Here is an 18,807-nt window from a genome sequence, read left to right on the forward strand (position 1 = left end):
GCGCCAGATCTTGTTACGGATGGTTGTGAACCACCATGTGGTTGCTGGGATTTGAACTCTGGACCTTCGGAAGAGCAGTAGGGTGCTCTTACCCACTGAGCCATCTCACCAGCCCCCAACCCCAAACAATTAAGGCTGTTGCTAAGTCTAAAGTTTGCTATGCACAAACTGACAAGGCCATCACACCTGATTGGACATACAAAACTTGCATGCCCACATAGAGCCTTCACACCTGCATGCTGTTTTCTTTGGTACAGGAAGGTACTCTTCATGTTAACAAAGGAGAAACTTAAACACCAACCCAGCCACAAACTCTTTGATCTACAATGGTGTCCTGCCTATAAGATATCCTAGAACAATGGTGGGACAAATATTGTGGGAGTGAACAACAAATATCAGATTTGAGTTAAGGCCCACTCCACAAGATGGAAACCATGTACAAAACTGCCTGGGTGATCAAGAGCCTGAGAGTACATAGCCTAGGGACCTAGGGTAAAAACTAAATACTACTGTTGGAAAATTAACAGTAAACATGTAGCAATAATGTGCTTGCTTCAGCAGCACATATACTAAAATTGGAACAATACAGAGAAGATTAGCATGGGCCCTGCGCAAGAATGACATGCAAACTTGTGAAGCGTTCCATACTTTCTTCACAATAGTCAGCAACAATATAAAATATCTTGGTGTGACTCTAACCAAGCGAGATCTATATGACAAGAACTTCAAGTCTCTGAAGAAAGAAATCAAAGAAGACCTCAGAAGATGGAAAGATCTCCCATGCTCATGGATTGGCAGGATCAACATTGTAAAAATGACTATCTTACCAAAAGCAATCTACAGATTCAATGCAATCCCCATCAAAATTCCAGCTCAATTCTCAATAGACTTAAAAAGAGCAATTCTCAAATTCATTTGGATTAAGAAAAAAAATCCAGGATACTGAAAACTGTTCTCAACAATAGAAGAACTTCAGGGGGAATCACCATCCCTGACCTCAAGCTCTACTACAGAGCAATTGTGATAAAAACTGCATGGTACTGGTACAGGAACAGGCAGGTAGATCAGTAGAATAGAATTGAAGACCAAGAACTGAACCCACACACCTACAGTCACTTGATCTTTGACAAAGGAGCTAAAATCATCCAGTGGAAAAGAGACAGCATTTTCAACAAATGGTGCTGGTTCAACTGGCAGTCCACATGTAGAAGAATGCATCAATCCATTCTTATCTCCTTGTACAAAGCTTAAATCCAAGTGGATCAAGGACCTCCACATAAAACCAGATACTCTGAAACTAATAGAAAAGAAAGTGGAGAAGAGCCTTGAAAACATAGGCACGGGGGAAATTTTCTTGAACAGAACACCAATGGCTTATGCTCTAAGATCAACAATATACAAAATGAGACCTCATAAAATTGCAAAGCTTCTGTAAGGCAAAGGATACTGTCAAAAAAACAAAAACAAAAACAAAAACAAAATATCCAATATATACAAAGAACTAAAGAAGTTACACTCCAGAGAACCAAATAACCCTATTAAAAATGGGGTACAGAGCTAATCAAAGAATTCTCAACTGAGGAATATCAAATGGGCAAGAAGCACTTAAAAACTGATCAACATCCTTAGTCATCAGGGAAATGCAAATCAAAACAACCCTGAAACTCTACCTCACCCCAGTCAGAATGGCTAAAATAAAAAACTCAGGTGACAGCAGATGCTNATGAGGATGTGGAGAAAGAGGAACACTCCTCCATTGCTGGTAGGATTGCAAACTGGTACAACCACTCTGGAAATCAGTCTGGAAATTCCTCAGAAAACTGGAAATAGTGCTACCTGAGGACCTAGCAATACCACTCCTGGGCATATACCCAAAAGATGCTCCAATATATAACAAGGACACATACTCCACTATGTTCATAGTAGCCATATTTATAATAGCCAGAAGTTGGAAAGAACCCAGATGTCCCTCAACAAAGGAATGGATACAGAAAATGCAGTGCATTTACACAATGGAGTACTAGTCAGCTATTAAAAACAATGACTTCATGAAATTCACAGGCAAGTGGATGGATCATCCTGAGTGCGGTAACACAGTCACAAAAGACCACACATGGCATGTACTCTATGATAAGTGGATATTAGGAAAAGAACATGAAATATACACAATGCAACTCACAGACCACATGAGGCTCAAGAAGAAGGAAGACCAAAGAGTGAATGTTTCAGTCCTACTTAGAAGAGAGAACAAAATAATCAAGGGAAGTAGAAGGTGGGAGGGACTTGGGAGGAAGAGAAGAGAGGGAGAGGGAAAAGAGAAGAGTCAGGTATGGGAGGAGATGGAGGAGACTACAGAGGGTCAGAATATTGAACAGAGGTGTGTAGCAATAGGGAATGGGGAACTGAGGATAGCAACCAGAAAGTCCCAGATGCCAGGAAAGCAAGAGCCTCCCAGGACCCCACTGGGATGACATCAGCTGAAATACCCCACAAAGGGGATGGAGAACATATCCAGAGGTTAGACATGGCTCCCTAGTTGAAGTATGGGGCCACCCACCCATCTCCAAAATTTTAACCCAAAATTGTTCCTGTCTAACGGGAATACAGGGACAAAGTGTGGAGCAGAGACTGAAGGAAAGGACATCAGAGACTGCCTCACCTGGGGATCCATCCCACATGCAAACAAGAAACCTAGACATTATTATGAATGCCAAGAAGTGCTTGCTGACAGGAGCCTGATATAGTTGTCTCCTGAGAAGCTCTGCAAGATCCTGACCAATACAGATGTAGATTCTTGCAGCCAACCATCAGACTGAGCACAGGGACCCCAATGGAGAAGTCAGGGGAAGGACTGAAGGAGCTAAAGGGGCCTTATCTGGCATCAATGTGAGGGGAGGCCCTTGGGCCTGTGAAGGCTTGATGTTCCAGTGTAGAAAAATGCTAGGTCAGTGAGGTTGGAGTGGGTAGGTGGCTGGGGGAGCACCCTCATCGAAGCAGGATAAGAGGGGATGGGATAGGGGGTTTGCAGAGGGGAAATTGGGAAAGGGGATAACATTTGAAATGTAAATAACTAAAATATCCAATAAAAATTCAAACACACAAAAATGTAGCAATAATATGATTTTAATGACATTCTGTTAGAATCATCTATCAGTCCTTTGCTGAGCCATCATCAAATAATCTTTCTCCTGCAGCAGATAGGAACAAATACAGAGAAATACTGCCAGATAATATACAGAAAATGAGACATCTTGGAACACTCAGCCCTCACCAGGATATCTCCATAAAATCCCTCCCCAGGGCTTTAGGGAACCTTGTGGAAGAAGAGGCAGAAATATTTTAAGAGCCAGAAAGGATGGAGGGCAACAAGAAAACAAGAGCCATTAAATAATCTTGGTCTAAACATATTAGTGCACAGAGAGTGAGGCAGTATGAACATGGCCTGCACAGGTCTACACCAGATGGGGTCTTAGAGCTAAAAGTGGACACATATCCCTATTCCTAACCCAGAAGCAATCTCCAATTGATAACCACTTGCAAATGAAAATTTACTTTTCTCCAAGGGAGTCTCACTGGTCAAATAAACTATCTTAAATGTATGCCCAGCAGTAGATGGCCAAAAGGAAAATTTCCCTGTGCCCATGAGTTCAAGGCTCTTTCCCACTTTCTCTTCTAATAGTTTCAGTGTCTCTAGTTTTATGTGGGGGTCCTTGATCCACTTAGACTTGAGCTTTGTACATGGAGATAAGAATGGATCAATTTGCATTCTTCTACATGTTGACAGTTAGTTGAATCAGCACCATTTGTTGAAAATACTGTCTTTCCACTGGATGATTTTAGCTCCTTTGTCAAAGATCAAGTGACCCTAGGTGTGTGGGTTCATTTCTGGGTCTTCAATTCTATTCCATTGATCTACCTGTCTGTCACTGTACCAGTACCATGCAGTTTTTTGATAAAAAACTATTGCCCTGTAGTACAGCTTATCGTCAGGGATGATGATTCCACCAGAATCATCAACTATTCGTTGAGAATAGTTTTTGCTATGGAGGGACCCATGGGTCCAGCTGCAGATAGATGTAGCAGAGGATGGCCTTATCTGGCATCAATGGGAGGAGAGGCTCTTGGTCCTGTGAAGGCTTGATGCCCCAGGATAATGCTATGTAGTAGGTGGGTGGGTAGGGAAGCACCCTAATAGAAACAGGGGGAAGGGAGTGGGATGGGGGTTCTCGGAGGGGAAACTGGGGAGGGGGATAACATTTGAAATGTAAATAAATAATATAACCAATAAAATGTTAAAAAACAAAAATTCTGAATATATATATATATATATATATATATATATATATATATTCAGCCTCAATAACAACCAGATATATTTTAACTAGACATTTGAATTCTAAATCTGGGAAATGATTTTATGTTAACTTGGAAGTTAGCTATGTTAGGGCCATTCATGCATACTGTGATGTGGGTAGCATTTCTGTTTGGTATCTTTATATTTTGAGGCTTCTAGCCTGGAACTTGTGATCTTCTAGCTTTAGCTTCCAGACTGTGAAATTACAGAAATGTGCCATGTCTACCTTATCTTATTTTTGCACTTTGCAAATTCAGTTGCAAATTTTTTCTAGGTTCTTAGTTTCTTCTGAAATCAGATAAACATTTTCCAGCATTGCATACATCATTTTTCATTTCCTACCCTACATGTCATAGCTAAGGTCATATTTAAAAATCTGATTTGTCAATAGATCCCCATTTAGCCTCTCATGCCACATGGTCTTCCTTCCAGATTCTACAATATACCACCGTCTTGCATCCAACACAGACATTGAACAACAATGATCACAGTAGTTGTTTGTCCATGAAACTCATACATATGTGCTCAGAGAAGTAGAAAATATTGTGTAAAAATGAATTACAATTAAATACATCAATAATTATAATAGATGCCAATTAAGTGTTCTGATTAAAGATAATTGGCTTAAGGAAGACTATATGTAGCATACAAGAAATATACTTATATGAAGAAAAGTTTAAATAAACACTATAGGAAAAGTTATAAAAATCCAAAATTAATCCAAAGAAAGTTTATGGGGCTAAATCAACATCAGACAGATGACTTCAAGTTAAAATCATTACTGGCAATAAAAACAGACACTCCAGAATGACAAACTGTCATTCATGAAGAAGACAAAAACCAATTCTAAATTTCTATATGTACCTCAGAAGATATGAAGTAAGATGAAATCAAGAAAACCTAAGCAAGCCACAATAGGAAATAGATAATATAAAGTCATACTAGAAAACTTTAATATCTCTCTCAACAACTGACAGTATAAAGACAGTAAAGGCATACATAGCTGCTCCATGTGTTGATCATGTTTGATCCAACTGAAAAACTATGCTCTTTAGAAACATGGAACGGTTACATACATTGACCATATTTTAAGCTACAGTTCCTTTGAACTTTTCTATGTATCTTTGATGCATATGTCTGTGTTTATCTGTATGTGGTACATATGCACATGTGTGCAGAGGTGTATTCACATGTGTGCACATATACAAAAGAGAGATGAGAACATTTAGATGCCCTGATTTATCACTTTTTGCCTTATTCTTAGCAACAGAGTCTCCTACTGAACTTTTCCCCACCCACCAGTGTTGGGATTACAGGTATAGTTATAATCATGTGTGAATTTTTTACATAAGCACTAATATCTGAACATGCTTACATGGTAAACACTGTTACTCACTGAGGTATCTCCCCATAATCATAGCATCTTAAACTGCATTCCATGATTCCTTGTACCAGTCACACAACTGAATGGGGTGATGGCGGAAAAAAAAATCAAGCAACAGTAAGTTTTCTGAATGCAGAAAACAAATGCATTTTCTGAGCCAAGGCTGCAGAGAAGTTGTAGCACATGTAGGTATTGCCAGAAACAACTTAGATTGATTAAACATTTGATTTTTAATTTGTTTTCACTGAAAGTCAGTGTTTTATTATACATACAAGTATTTCTGTTTTTATATACACATAAAGGTTTAATTATAGAAAAGCAAATATAATATTTCCTACCATCATTCTTCAGCTTGTATGTAAGTGGTATACCTTTGAATTTAATGTCAGAATATTTTAAAAACTGTCTTATCCCAGATTGTCAGAAAACCACCTTCTGTGGCCTCTCCTTTCTCTCTGCCCCAATTCCCATGACAGTAAGCAGATGGCTCCTACAGCCTTGTTTACCCCATCCCTTTGAATCATGGACCAACACCTTAGCCACTCTTGCCCTGGAATCACTCACCTGCCCTTCCCATCTGCTGGGGCCCATCTTTTCTCTCTTCTGCTACTCACTGTGGACTCCACAGAACCTTATGATAGACCCAACTTTCCACCCTCCTGTGGACACTCTCAGCCACTCTGCTACACCCCACTCCCTTCTTGCCCACCTCCATTCCTGTGTGTCAGTTCTCAATGCCAACGGCCACACCTGGCAGAGATTCAGAAGCATTACCTACTAAGCAACTCACGGCCAACACTTGCTCCTAGGCATTAAGAATCGGAAAACCCACCCAACAAAAACAAGACCAGATTACAATAATCCCAAAGCCCGATGCTCAGATGCCAACATCAGGAACAACAAAAATCAGTTGATAGCAAAGGTAATATGTCTCCAGTGGAGTCCAGCAATCTGACTACAGTAGGCCTTGAGAAATGCAGAATAGTTGAAGCACAAGATTTCAAAATAGTCTTGATGAAGATGCTCAAGGACATTGAAGAGGAAATGAGCAAATCTATTAAAGATGCCTACAAAAACACAAACACTAAAAAGAAATTAATAAAGTGGTTCAAGAACTGAAAGTAGAAATAGAGTCAATTACGAAAACCCAAACTGAGGGAAATCTGGAATTGACAAGTTTAGGTATTTGAGCAGGAACCTCAGAGGCAAGCCTCATGAACAGAACACAAGGGATGAAAGAGAGAATCTAGGTGTTGAAGACCAGATAGAAGAAATGGATACCTCAGCCAAAGAAAATATTAACTCTGAAAAAGAAAATCCTGGCACAAAACAGGCAGAAAATTTGGGACAATATGAAAAGACCAAACATAATTATAATACGGATAGAGGAAGGAGAAGAAACCCAGGTCAAAGGCCCAGAAAATATATTTTTTTTATTTTTAATATTTTTATTACATATTTTCCTCAATTACATTTCCAATGCTATCCCAAAAGTCCCCCATAGCGCCCCCCACTTCCCTACCCACCCATTCCCATTCTTTTGGCCCTGGCATTCCCCTATATTGGGGCATATAAAGTTTGCAAGTCCAATGGGCCTCTCTTTCCAGTGATGGCCGACTAGGCCATCTTTCGATACATATGCAGCTAGAGACAAGAGCTCCGGGGTTCTGGTTAGTACATCATGTTGTTCCAACAATAGGGTTGCAGTTCCCTTTAGCTCCTTGGGTACTTTCTCTAGCTTCTCCATTGGGAGCCCTGTGATACATCCAATAGCTGACTGTGAACATCCACTCCTGTGTTTGCTAGGCCCCGGCATCATCTCACAAGAGACAGCTATATTTGGGTCCTTTCAGCAAAATCTTGCTAGTGTATGCAATGGTGTCAGCGTTTAGAAGCTGATTATGGGATGGATCCCTGGATACGGCAGTCTCTAAATGGTCCATCCTTTCATCACAGCTACGAACTTTGTCTCTGTAACTCCTTCCCTGGGTGTTTTGTTCCCAATTCTAAGAAGGTGCACAGTGTCCACACTTTGGTCTTCATTCTTCTTGAGTTTCATGCGTTTAGCAAATTGTATCTTATATCTTGGGTATAAGATATAACAAAATTATTGGAAAAGAATCCCTAACCTAAAGAAAAGTGATGTCTATCAGGGAACAAGAAGCATATAGAACATCACATAGACTGGACTAGAAAAGAAATTTCCCACAACGCATAAAAATCTGAAACACTGAATGAACAAAACAAAGGAAGAACAGTAAAAAGCTACAAGGCAAAAACAAAAAACAAGCAAACAAACAAAATACAAGTTATATATAAGGCAGACCTATTATAATTACATTCAACTTATCAGTGGATATCTCAAAGCCAGAAGGGCTTGGACAGAAGGTCAGCAAACTCTAAGAAACCACAGATGCCAGCCCAGACTACTAAATCCAGCAGAACTTTCAATCACTATAGGTGGAACAAATTACATTCCACAATAAAACCAAAGTTAATCAGTATTTACTATTCCAGCTCTACAGAGGCACTAAAAGGAAAATTCTAACCTAAAAAGGTTAACCATGCTCAAGAAAACACAAGGAATAAATAATCCCAGACCAGCAAATCAAAGAAAGGAAAAACAAACCCTCACCACAACAAAATAATGGGAATCAACAAACACTGTCCATTGATATATCTCAACATCAGTGGTCTAATTTCCCATCAAAAGACATAAACTAACACATTGGATATTAAAACGGGATTCTTTCTAGTGGTATATACAATAAACACATCTCAGCATCAAGATGGACAAAAAAGGAGGATCAGATGTCCAGCCCCTTCTTATTGTATTTATCTATATAGGTAGGGTCATGTAAATTTTTCTCAAGTCAAGAGAGATCATGAGTGGAAAACTCTAAAAATCCCAGCTGTGGATATATTTATATATATTTATATATTTTGGAGGGAGAGAGAGAGAAAGAGAGACGAGAGACAGACAGACAGACAGACAGACAGACAGAGAGAGAGAGAAAATAAAATATAATCTTTTCTCACATACTATATCCTGAGTACAGCTTCTCCTCCCTCTACTGCTCCCAATTCCTCCCCTCCCACTCTGTATACATGTTCTTTCTGCCTCTTATGAGAAAAGGACAGGTTTCTAAGAAATAATAAAGGTATAACAAAATAAAATATAATAAAATAAACATAACATTTAAATTGGATAAGACAAAACAACTGAAGAAAAAGAGCCCAGGCCAAGGCACAAAAATTAAAAAGTGACTCATTCACACATTCAGGAGTCACATAAACACACTAGACTGAAAGGCATAATATATACACAGAAGACCTGGTGCAGACCTGCGCAGCCCCATGTGGATGCTGTCTTAGTCTCTGTGAGTTCATTTGAGCTTTGAGCATGTTGATTTAGAGGGCCTTCCTTTCTTGCTGTTCTTCAGCCCCTCTGGCTCTTACTCTCTTTCAGTCTCCTCATTCTTAGGATTCCCTGAGCTCTAAAACAGAGGGTTTGATGGAGATACCCCATTTAGGGCAGAGACATGCACATCATGAATTTAAAATAGACCAAGAGAGTTTCATGTAAGGATTTAGGGGGAGGAACAGGAAGGAAGAAATGAGGTAATTATATTATGATCTTTTTAAAAATTAAAGTGTTTTTAAGCCCTGCTTTAGAATGTGTGCTAACAAAATTCTGTAAAGACCCAAAGAGCAAATTTAGAAAAAAGAAAATGAAGCACGATTTCATGTAGTCCAGGCTGACCTGACTTCTGATCTTCTTGCTTCCATCTTCCGAGTGCTGGAATTGCAGCTATGTGTCACATGCCAGTTTTATTTAGTACTAGGAAGTGAACCAGGTTTCATGCATGTAAGGAAACAGCAACTAGGCCACACCTCTTCCCCCTAGCAATTTACTTTTCTGAAACTATAGGCTAACCTGGCCTGGAACTCATGACAATCCCTGCCTCACCCTCTGAAGATCTCAGATTACAAGTGTGAGCCACCTTGCCTGGCCAAATTTAGCATTACTTTTCTCAGAGAGCATCACAAACAATTCCTCATATAACCTCTGTCACATGGTTTTTTTAGCCACCTTTCAAACATCCAGGAGCATTTACATCTTTACGGACTATATAAAAATACTTCATGACCCAGACTCGACCTATGGGGAAAGATTTCCTGTTTTCTGTTCCATATAATCAAACAATTCTCAATAAATTTCAGAGGTTTTATTAGTATACTATCTGGTTATGAAGCAATTAAGCAAGAAATAAATAACTAAATGATAATTTGATTATCAAATCCCCATCTTGTGGAAATTAAGTAATATACTTCTAAATAACACTGGGCAAAAAAGAAAATTACTCTGGGATTTAGGCAATATTTGAAGCTGTATAATATTGAAAATAATTACTATCAATACCTGTGAGGTATAGCTCAAGCCATGCTTAGAGAGACATATCTGGCTTTAAAATGTTTGTATTAGCAAAGAATAAAACTTAAAAGAAGCCTATACTTCATCAAATGACTTTAGAAAGAGCAAATTACACCAAACAAAAGCAGAATTTTAAAAGATAAGAGCAAAACCTTATTAGAAAACAAATGTACATTAAAAATAATCAATAAAACACATTTGTTAAGCCGGGCGTGGTGGCCCACGCCTTTAATCCCAGCACTTGGGAGGCAGAGGCAGGCGGATTTCTGAGTTCGAGGCCAGCCTGGTCTACAAAGTGAGTTCCAGGACAGCCAGGGCTATACAGAGAAACCCTGTCTCGAAAAACAAAAAAAACAACAAAAAAACACATTTGTTTCTTAGAATATATCAATGATACTGATAAACTATAATATTGATAAATGAAAAATAACATATTAGGCATTAATAAAATATGAAATGATAAAACAGGAGATATATGTATATAGAGATGATAGATAGATAGATAGATAGATAGATAGATAGATAGATAGATAGATAGATAGATAGATAGATAGATATCAGAGATCCTGGGATAGTATGAAAACATTAATGTTATTAACTGTAAAATATTGAAATGATAAAAATCAGTGAAAAATACAACTTAGTGCATCTAAGTCAACAGCACAGATTCATGTGCTGCAATGGTTCATGTGAGCAAGTCACTGAAGTGATTGCCACATTTTTAAGAGTGCTGCCACGTTTTTAAGACTCTTAAATGAGTCTTTTAGCTTTTGGTTTTGATTCCCAATTGGAGGAATTCTGGCGCACCTCTATTTCCCCAATCTTACTCTGTCCTCTGCCTTCATGTTCTTAAACAAAATATTCTTTTTTCTGTCTCAGAGCACATACCCAAGACCAAAATGGTATTCATCGCCTTACTTTTCTTTTTATTTTATTGTTTTCTTTTCTTTCTTTTTTATTGTTTATTTACATTTCAAATCTTATCCCTCTTCCCAGTTTCCCCTCCACAAACCTCCTATCCCCTCTCCCACCTGCCCACCCACTCCCTCCTCAGTGTCCAATCATTTCCCTATCCTAGGTCATCAAGCATCCACAAGATCAAGGTATTTCTCTCCCAACGATGCCAGATAAGGCAATCCTCTCTCTACTTCATATCCAGCTGGAACCATGGGTCCCTCCCTCCATGTGTGCTCTTTGGTTGGTGGTTTAGTCCCAGGGAGCTCTGGAGATACTGATTAGTTCAGACTGTTGTTCCTTCTATGGCACTGCAAACCCCTTCAGCTCCTTGGGTACTTTCCTTAACTCCTTCATTGGGGACCCTGTGCTCAGTCCAATGGTTGGCTGTGAGCATCCACCTCTGTATTTGTCAGGGTCTGGCATAACCTCTCAGGAGACAGCTATATCAGGTTTCTGTCAGCAAGCACTTGTTGGCATCCACAATAGTGTCAGGGTTTGGTGTCTGCAGACGGGATGGATCCCTAGGTGGATCCATCATCATCTTACTTTTCATGGCAGGCTTCTTTTCATCCTTTAGAGTCAGCTTTAAAAGGGACTTGGTAGAAGGGCTATATTTGGTTGCCCTTTCTAAATAAGGTTTTCCAAGTGTTCTCAGAAGTTCACTGTTCTTTCTTTCCTATCACTTTTTATACTTGGAAAATATTTATTTATCTAATTGGGAAAAAAGTATCATTCTGTTTCTCCAACTTGACTTCTTTACTTGACTCTAAATTCCACAAGAGCAATAACCTTTCTGCCTAATTTACTTATATCCCTAAAGCTTCCTACACAGGACCTGGCAACACATAAGCCTCATTGCATATATAAGTAACTACCCAAATTCTTCCTCTTACTGTAAAAACTGGCATTTAAGATACCACTTAGCATGGGGGAGTGGTTGTGCAATCACACAGATTCAAGTTCACAAATTCAAATCACTTTGAACTATCAAGAGGTTGAATTTCCTTATATGAGAATAAGAGACACCATCCATCACGTATCTTACTGGGTTACTAGGATTAAATTCTTTTTTTTTTAAAGTCTTTCTTTTTAATTTTATTTTTAATTCATTTTTACACTACATATTCCATTCCCTGCCCCCCATCCACCCTCTGACTGCTCCACGTTAGGATTAAATTCTTATAAAACAAACTAGCATAATGCTTAGCACATAAAAAGAAGTTGCATCAATGATAGACAAGGTTAATCTTCTTTCTGGATTAAAAGATATTCAGTCTTTATAAGAAGCATTCTTACAAATCATACTGCTTAGCTCGTTAGTCATTCACAAGTACAGGTAAATTAACTCCCAGGAGAACTCATGTCCCTGGAGTCAACTCTTCACACTCAAGTCTTTTATGAACTCAGCACTGTGGTGGTAATGACAAATCCTATCTTGCTTCTAAAAGCTTCTTTAAATGAAGAACAGTGTCTCTAAATCAGTGGGTAGACATCCCCACTTTCTGTCACTCCTTTCCCCTGTACTTTCTTGTCATTCCTGTATTTTTTCTGTCACCACATTTTGACATGCTAATAAGAATAAAATAATGACAGCAGCAACGTGTCTATACCATTTACTATCGTATTTCATTTATTCTGAGTTTCTACCAACTTAATATACACCAATATTTTGTATAGCACCTAAAAAAGCAAATGTGCTCTCTAATGAATAATTGATGTCATTGGTACTTGAGATTTGTTCCAATGTTAGAAATGTTAAAATGTAAGAGAAAATAGTGCTTCTTAAAACTGATGGAACCTGATCTGCATTTGACACTGTTCTAAGTCCTTTGCATTTATTAGGTTACCGAACCCTCACAACAACTCTGTTAGGTAGGTAAGCTAAATGATTCAATACAAGTGGCTTCTAATTACCTCTCTCTTTTCTAGCTACCCGAGCACCACCAAACACAGAAGTATCATTGTGGCTCTCATCAGCTAATTTTTCCCCATTTCTACTTTTGACTTCCTTAACAACCAATTCGTTCCCTGCTGCCATAATTAGCTCTGAAAGTTGCAAATTGGACCATGCCATTCCATATGTTCTCATTCTCTTCCCTCCTAGGATATAACCTGTGTTTCCCACAACTAGGGCCTCTACATAACCTGGGCTTTCTCCCTGAAATACCTTTTAATCCGCTTCCTTTTCCACCATGTCTGGAATTGCTAGAAACTACAGATCTTTACATTCTATTATTAAATAATTATTAAATAATTCTATTATTACTCCAATAAGAAAATAGTGCTGTCTCTTGTGTCCCAGCTAGACTAGGTCTGAATTTGTATTGCTTTAGAGCACCCTTAGTTACATTCCCAAAGCACTAATATTACTCGAAAACTCATTGTTCAAATGTGCCATTTTAGATGATAAGATCCAGGAACAGAAAGAAGGCAGGTCTATCTGATTTACCATTAATTCCTCAAATGTTAACAGTGGCCTGATATATTTCACATAATGAGGAGATGATGAAAGGAGGGAAATAGTCTGTGTGTCCTGACCAAGAGAAATTTCATGACTGTGGTTAGAACTTGAGTATTCTAAGAAGTTTGGTAGAAACCAATCACACAGGATTTCCAAAACATAAACACTAATTTTTGTCAGTTCTGCCCATAATATTCACAACCAAGCTCTGACTGGGGGAAAACACATCAAAATATCTTGATAGCTGTAACTCATATACATATGCTACATGGTATATCTTCATATCAGTGGAGCAAGGAAACCATCTATAGACTCACAGGCCCAGGAATTAGAAACAGTAATTCAAGAACTAAATTACTGAAGAAGGAGCCACACCCTGTCTCATTTGCACACTCTCCTTGGGCTGTTAAATGACTCATGGTCCCTTGGGGCTTAGAACTGGGGTTCCAACACATGCATACACTGATTCAGATCTGGGGAAGCTATGCCTACACAGTAGGTGGTATCCTGTCTCCATTCCAAAGATATACCCTGAATGGTAGTACCTGGAGCTGCAGGGAGATGACAAAGTTGTAGACTAAAGAGCAACTACAGATTTGTAGTTTGTCCCTAAGACTTGGGAACTATAAAAAAGAATGTGTAATGTATATATGTATATAGTTGAAAAAACCTGCATTTGTCTAAAACTGGGAAATCTGCAGACCTGACCAAAAAAAAAAGGAGAGATGCATGTGTGTGCGTGTGTACATACATATATATGATATGTATACATATATGATATATATATAGAGATAGATAGATCATTATATATGAATGAATGAATTTCCAGCCTCTAATGCCCATTGAACATATGACCAGGAGAATTTTTGGTAGCTTCTGAAGACTGTGGCAGTTTCAGACTTCTGCACAAGCACTCAGAAAACAGGAATAAATCATTCCAAATGTAAAGATGAGAGTAGGTTCTAAAATTGAGTATTTAGTTCTTCTTGCCAGTGTGTTAAGGAGCTGGAATGGCACTTATACAATGAGATAGTTCTTGTAAACATTTGGCAAGCATACATCCACTCCCTAAGAGCAAGAGAGTTTGTCTCAAGCTTGTTCCAGCTGGAAACTGAGAAAGATGAATTGAAAACAAACAAAAGTTAGGAACTAAAACCCAAAAACAAAACAAAAGACCACTAAAAATGAACAGCATTATTAGTGAAGCAATGTAGAAAGCAGCAAAAGAAATTAAGTATGCTAATAATTGGATCCTGGCACAAAATTACAGCCCAGTCCTTATGTCAGAAGCAAAAGGATGATATTGAAAGAAAAAAATCAAATTAAATGGCAGAAAAGAACAAGAAATCTGTTGATATGAGTGCTAAAGGCAGAGCAGGAAAAAAATGGTAGAAAATCAATTTAATTTTTTAAAAAAGGCAAGCAAACAGGCAAGTTCAGGTACAGCAGATGTCCTAGTGTTTGCTAACAATCCACCCAATATTGCCACCAGCTTTGTAATACACCTTTAAATCGCACCTTCTCTCTCCACATGGCACCTTAGCCAAAACAGTCTTCCTGGTCTCTTCACATTCATTCTAACTATCCTTTGGCTGCATTACTCCATCCTTCACAGAACAACCAGAAGGGACCATTAAAATGCAAATCAGATTGCTTTACTCCCTTGCTTAAAACAATTGGAAGGCTCCCTACTGTTCCTGGAGGAAAAACTGAAGTCTTGAATCTGGTCTACAAAGTCCTTAAAGAATTAGCAAAATCTTATGTCTTCAACCTCAATTCCTGTATCAGGGTCTCATGGTAGCTTCTGTTAACTCTCTCTAATGCAACAGCATGGTGTCTGGCCAATTTAGAAATCATTTCAAGTCCAGACAAAATTTTTCTCACTCACCCATTCCAAACCAACCAGAAGAGCTACCTTCAACCAAAGGATTAGTTGTTTCAGATCTATTTCTGTTTAAAGCTCCAACCATGATTTTCCCCATACTCTTGTCCTTTCTTCTTCCTTCTACAAAAATGTTTCCTGCTGGGCTGCCTAATGCCACTTATCCAGTCTACAAAAATCCCTTGCTATTAATATGGGCCCCAACTTTCAGACAAGTCCAATAGTCCTTCCATGATAAAAACGATAAATAAAAACACCTGCTTGCTATATTCAACTTCAGTGCACTCATGTCTCTGCTGTTTTATACCCTAGAACAATAAATACTCAAATATATGAACAGTACAATCTGTGATTACAAGTTCAACACAAAAAAAACTAATCAAGAGCAGTTTGGCTTAACTCATGACTCAAGTAATGAATCCTGGTTATTTGAAGAATTTGTTATCCATCTAGAAATCCCAAGATCACATCAAGAAAGCAACATTTCACACAGGAGACATACCCTATCTCAGTTCCAAACACTTGTGATTATTGCTAAATAATAAGGTATACATTAAAAACAAAAGCATAATAACAATTGTAATAGAAAAATGAAATGAAACATACCTATAATGCTCGAAAATATTAACAGCTCACTCCACCCTTGTGGGATACTGCACAGTGGGGTACTACAATCCAGTGCTATAAAAAAAGTGGCAGATTGAGAAAACTAAGTCATTGCAAGAAACCAGGAGTCAAGGCAGGGGCTTCCATACAGAATAACTTTAAATATGTTATGAACAGTATAAGAAGCCAAGAGAGCCAACTGAGGTGCATCCTAGGAGGTCAGACAAATAATTATATAACCATGGCTCACATCACACTACCCACTAGCTCAAAACCTAGAATTGTGCTATCCTGAAGGAACAAAAGCCTCTAGCTGTGAGTATAAGCAATGTTTCTGAACTGACTGAATAAAACATCATCTAGACAGAACTAGGGAAAGAAAACCATGAAGTTTTCCATTCAGAGTAACTATGCAGTGATCTAAAATTGCAAAGGCTGACAAAAAATGTCTTGAGAAAATTATAGTCAAAATATGAAATTATAATCCTGGAGAAACAACCAGTTTAAAGGGAATTAACAGTAAATAGATTTTTGCATCATCAAAGAACTAGAAGACTAAGATCTACAAAAAGCAGGAAGGATACATTTTAAGGTAGAAAGCTACAGGAAAAAAAATGCTCATTTTCAAATGAAAAATATGAATACTCTAAATCAAGACTGTAGATTCTGACACAAAAGTTCAAATGACAGTTTAAACTACACATTCAATACAGCCAAAGAATCAGCTAATTTTAAGACCTATGTGAGAATAGAATTAAAACAAAACACATTGCAGAACTGATAAAATTAACAAGAAATTAAGATATCTAGACAGGACTTAGACACTATAACCAAAGCCTAATAGGAGTTCCAGAAACAGAAAATAAAAATAGTAGGTATAGAGATGATTTAGACATCATGCAAAAGTAGTGGTAGCAAAAAGACAGACACTTGAATACATAACAAACTAGAAATCTTGAACCATCTGTGGTTAACAACAGTTGATTGAAATTGCTTGTTTCAAGCTAAAATTTCACTGAAGTGGCAATAAATCAATTTGTTTTAATTCACAAACAAGGATAAAAGGAAAGAAAAAAATGAAACAAATAATATCAAAAACAACAACAGCAAAAACAAAACAAAACAAAAAAGAGTGTTTAAGTCACCTCAAATGTCATCACCAAGAATGCAAGAAATTAGGTTGGTTCCTTTGATTATAATACTTGCACTATCCATATTATTTTGAACCTTCTCAATTGAAGTGAAAGTATCTAAAGATATGTATATCATAACATTAAAACCTCAACTCTGGCAATTATGATAATTCAAACAATTCTAGTCAGTATTTAATGTTTTACTCATATTGTATTATGTAACCTTTCCTGAGAAAACACAAACAAATGTCTACCCCAAGGAGGACACCTTTTTCCTTTTAGTTTCTGTCATAAAACATTCTGGCAAAAAGCAACTTTGGAAGAAAGGGTTTATTTCAGCTTAGACCCTATAGTGCATTACATAGGAAAGCCAGAATGTCAGGGCAGCAATCTGGAGGGAGGGAGAGAAGCAGAGGCCATGGAGGAGCACTGCTTACTGGCTTGCTCTTCATGGCTTGCTCAGCCTGCTTCATTAAACAGCCCAGGACCACCAGGCCAGGGGTGGCCCCACCCACAAAGTCTGAACTCATACATAACAATCAACAACCAAGAAAATGACACCACAATCTTGCCTACAGGGCAATCAGATGAAGATGTTCTCTCAATTGAATTGCCCTCTTCCCAATGACCTTAGCTTGTGTCAAGTTGACAAAAACCTGATAAATATAGCACCGATGACAGACACTATTTTATTAGAATGTAGCTTGGTGAAACAATGAATTTATTTGAGAGCTTACAGGAGCAGGGGTGAGAGGTTGTTTTAAGAGCACAAGTGACTCAAAAGCAGCTGCATCTCTGAAAAACCCACCTTCATATGAATGAGGGGCCATAAAAGCTGAATCTCTTGAGCTCAGTGTCTGGCAGCCATTTCCACAAAGAGAATCAGGGAGGGAGTATGTGTTCCCCAGACATTGTTTATTGCTTTCATAATGTTTCTGACCTTCCTGAGTCATATAACTTTTCTTAACTTCTTGACCCTTAACGTTCTCCCTCCATTTAGAGGATGCTGCACATAAAAACACATAAGGAAAAAACACAGGATACAGCGGGAAGCTATTCACATGAAAAAACAAAGAGCAAACATACTCCTTTACAACAAACTTGGAAAGAAATACTCTACAAAGGAGAAAATCATAAAAGTTATATTACTAAAAGCATCTAGGCCAGATTTGGTAGTGCACACCTCTAATCCTAGCATCTGAAAGGCAGAGGCAGGTGGACCTCTGTGAGTTCAAGGCCAGACTTCTCTACAGAGTGAACTCCAGGATGCCCAGAGCTACACAGAAAATCCCTGTCTTGAAAAAACAAACAAAAAAGACATCAAGATGGGGTGCTAGAGAGATGAGTCAGCAGTTAAAAATCACTGGATGCGTTAATTTTATATCCAGCTACTGAAGGAAGGTAAAATATTGTAACTTGTGAGTTGTTTAAGAGCCCACTGCCCAGGCCTGGGACTGAGAACAAAGCAGAACAGCCCCCAGGCCTGCCAGGGCAGGGCTGTTAAGGCATTCCTAAGAACATCTTAACTGTGAAGATGAAAAGAATTCAAGGACGCAGGCAAGGCTATCTTGTCTGAGTCCCCACCATTTGGCCGG

At 38.3% G+C, this 18,807-nt stretch overlaps 1 protein-coding gene and 1 non-coding gene across 6 annotated transcripts in view; one reads left to right on the forward strand and one right to left on the reverse strand.

Annotated features, from left to right (window-relative positions):
• Gabra3 (gamma-aminobutyric acid type A receptor alpha3 subunit) overlaps positions 1–18,807 on the reverse strand; it is a 201,085-nt gene that overhangs the window by 162,970 nt on the left and 19,308 nt on the right. Inside the window, exon 2 of one of the 5 annotated variants that reach the window (XM_029473539.1) lies at positions 16,080–16,154. The exons of the other annotated variants lie outside the window; for them this stretch is intronic. The gene's annotated coding sequence lies outside the window, so the exon portion shown is untranslated. The remainder of the gene's footprint in view (positions 1–16,079; positions 16,155–18,807) is intronic. 5 annotated transcript variants of the gene reach the window in all.
• LOC115030110 lies at positions 546–652 on the forward strand. The gene has a single exon (XR_003835738.1). It is a non-coding gene; the product is annotated as a U6 spliceosomal RNA (small nuclear RNA).

This window comes from Mus caroli, chromosome X (assembly GCF_900094665.2).
Source record: "Mus caroli chromosome X, CAROLI_EIJ_v1.1, whole genome shotgun sequence".
NCBI classification, from domain to species: Eukaryota; Metazoa; Chordata; class Mammalia; order Rodentia; family Muridae; genus Mus; species Mus caroli.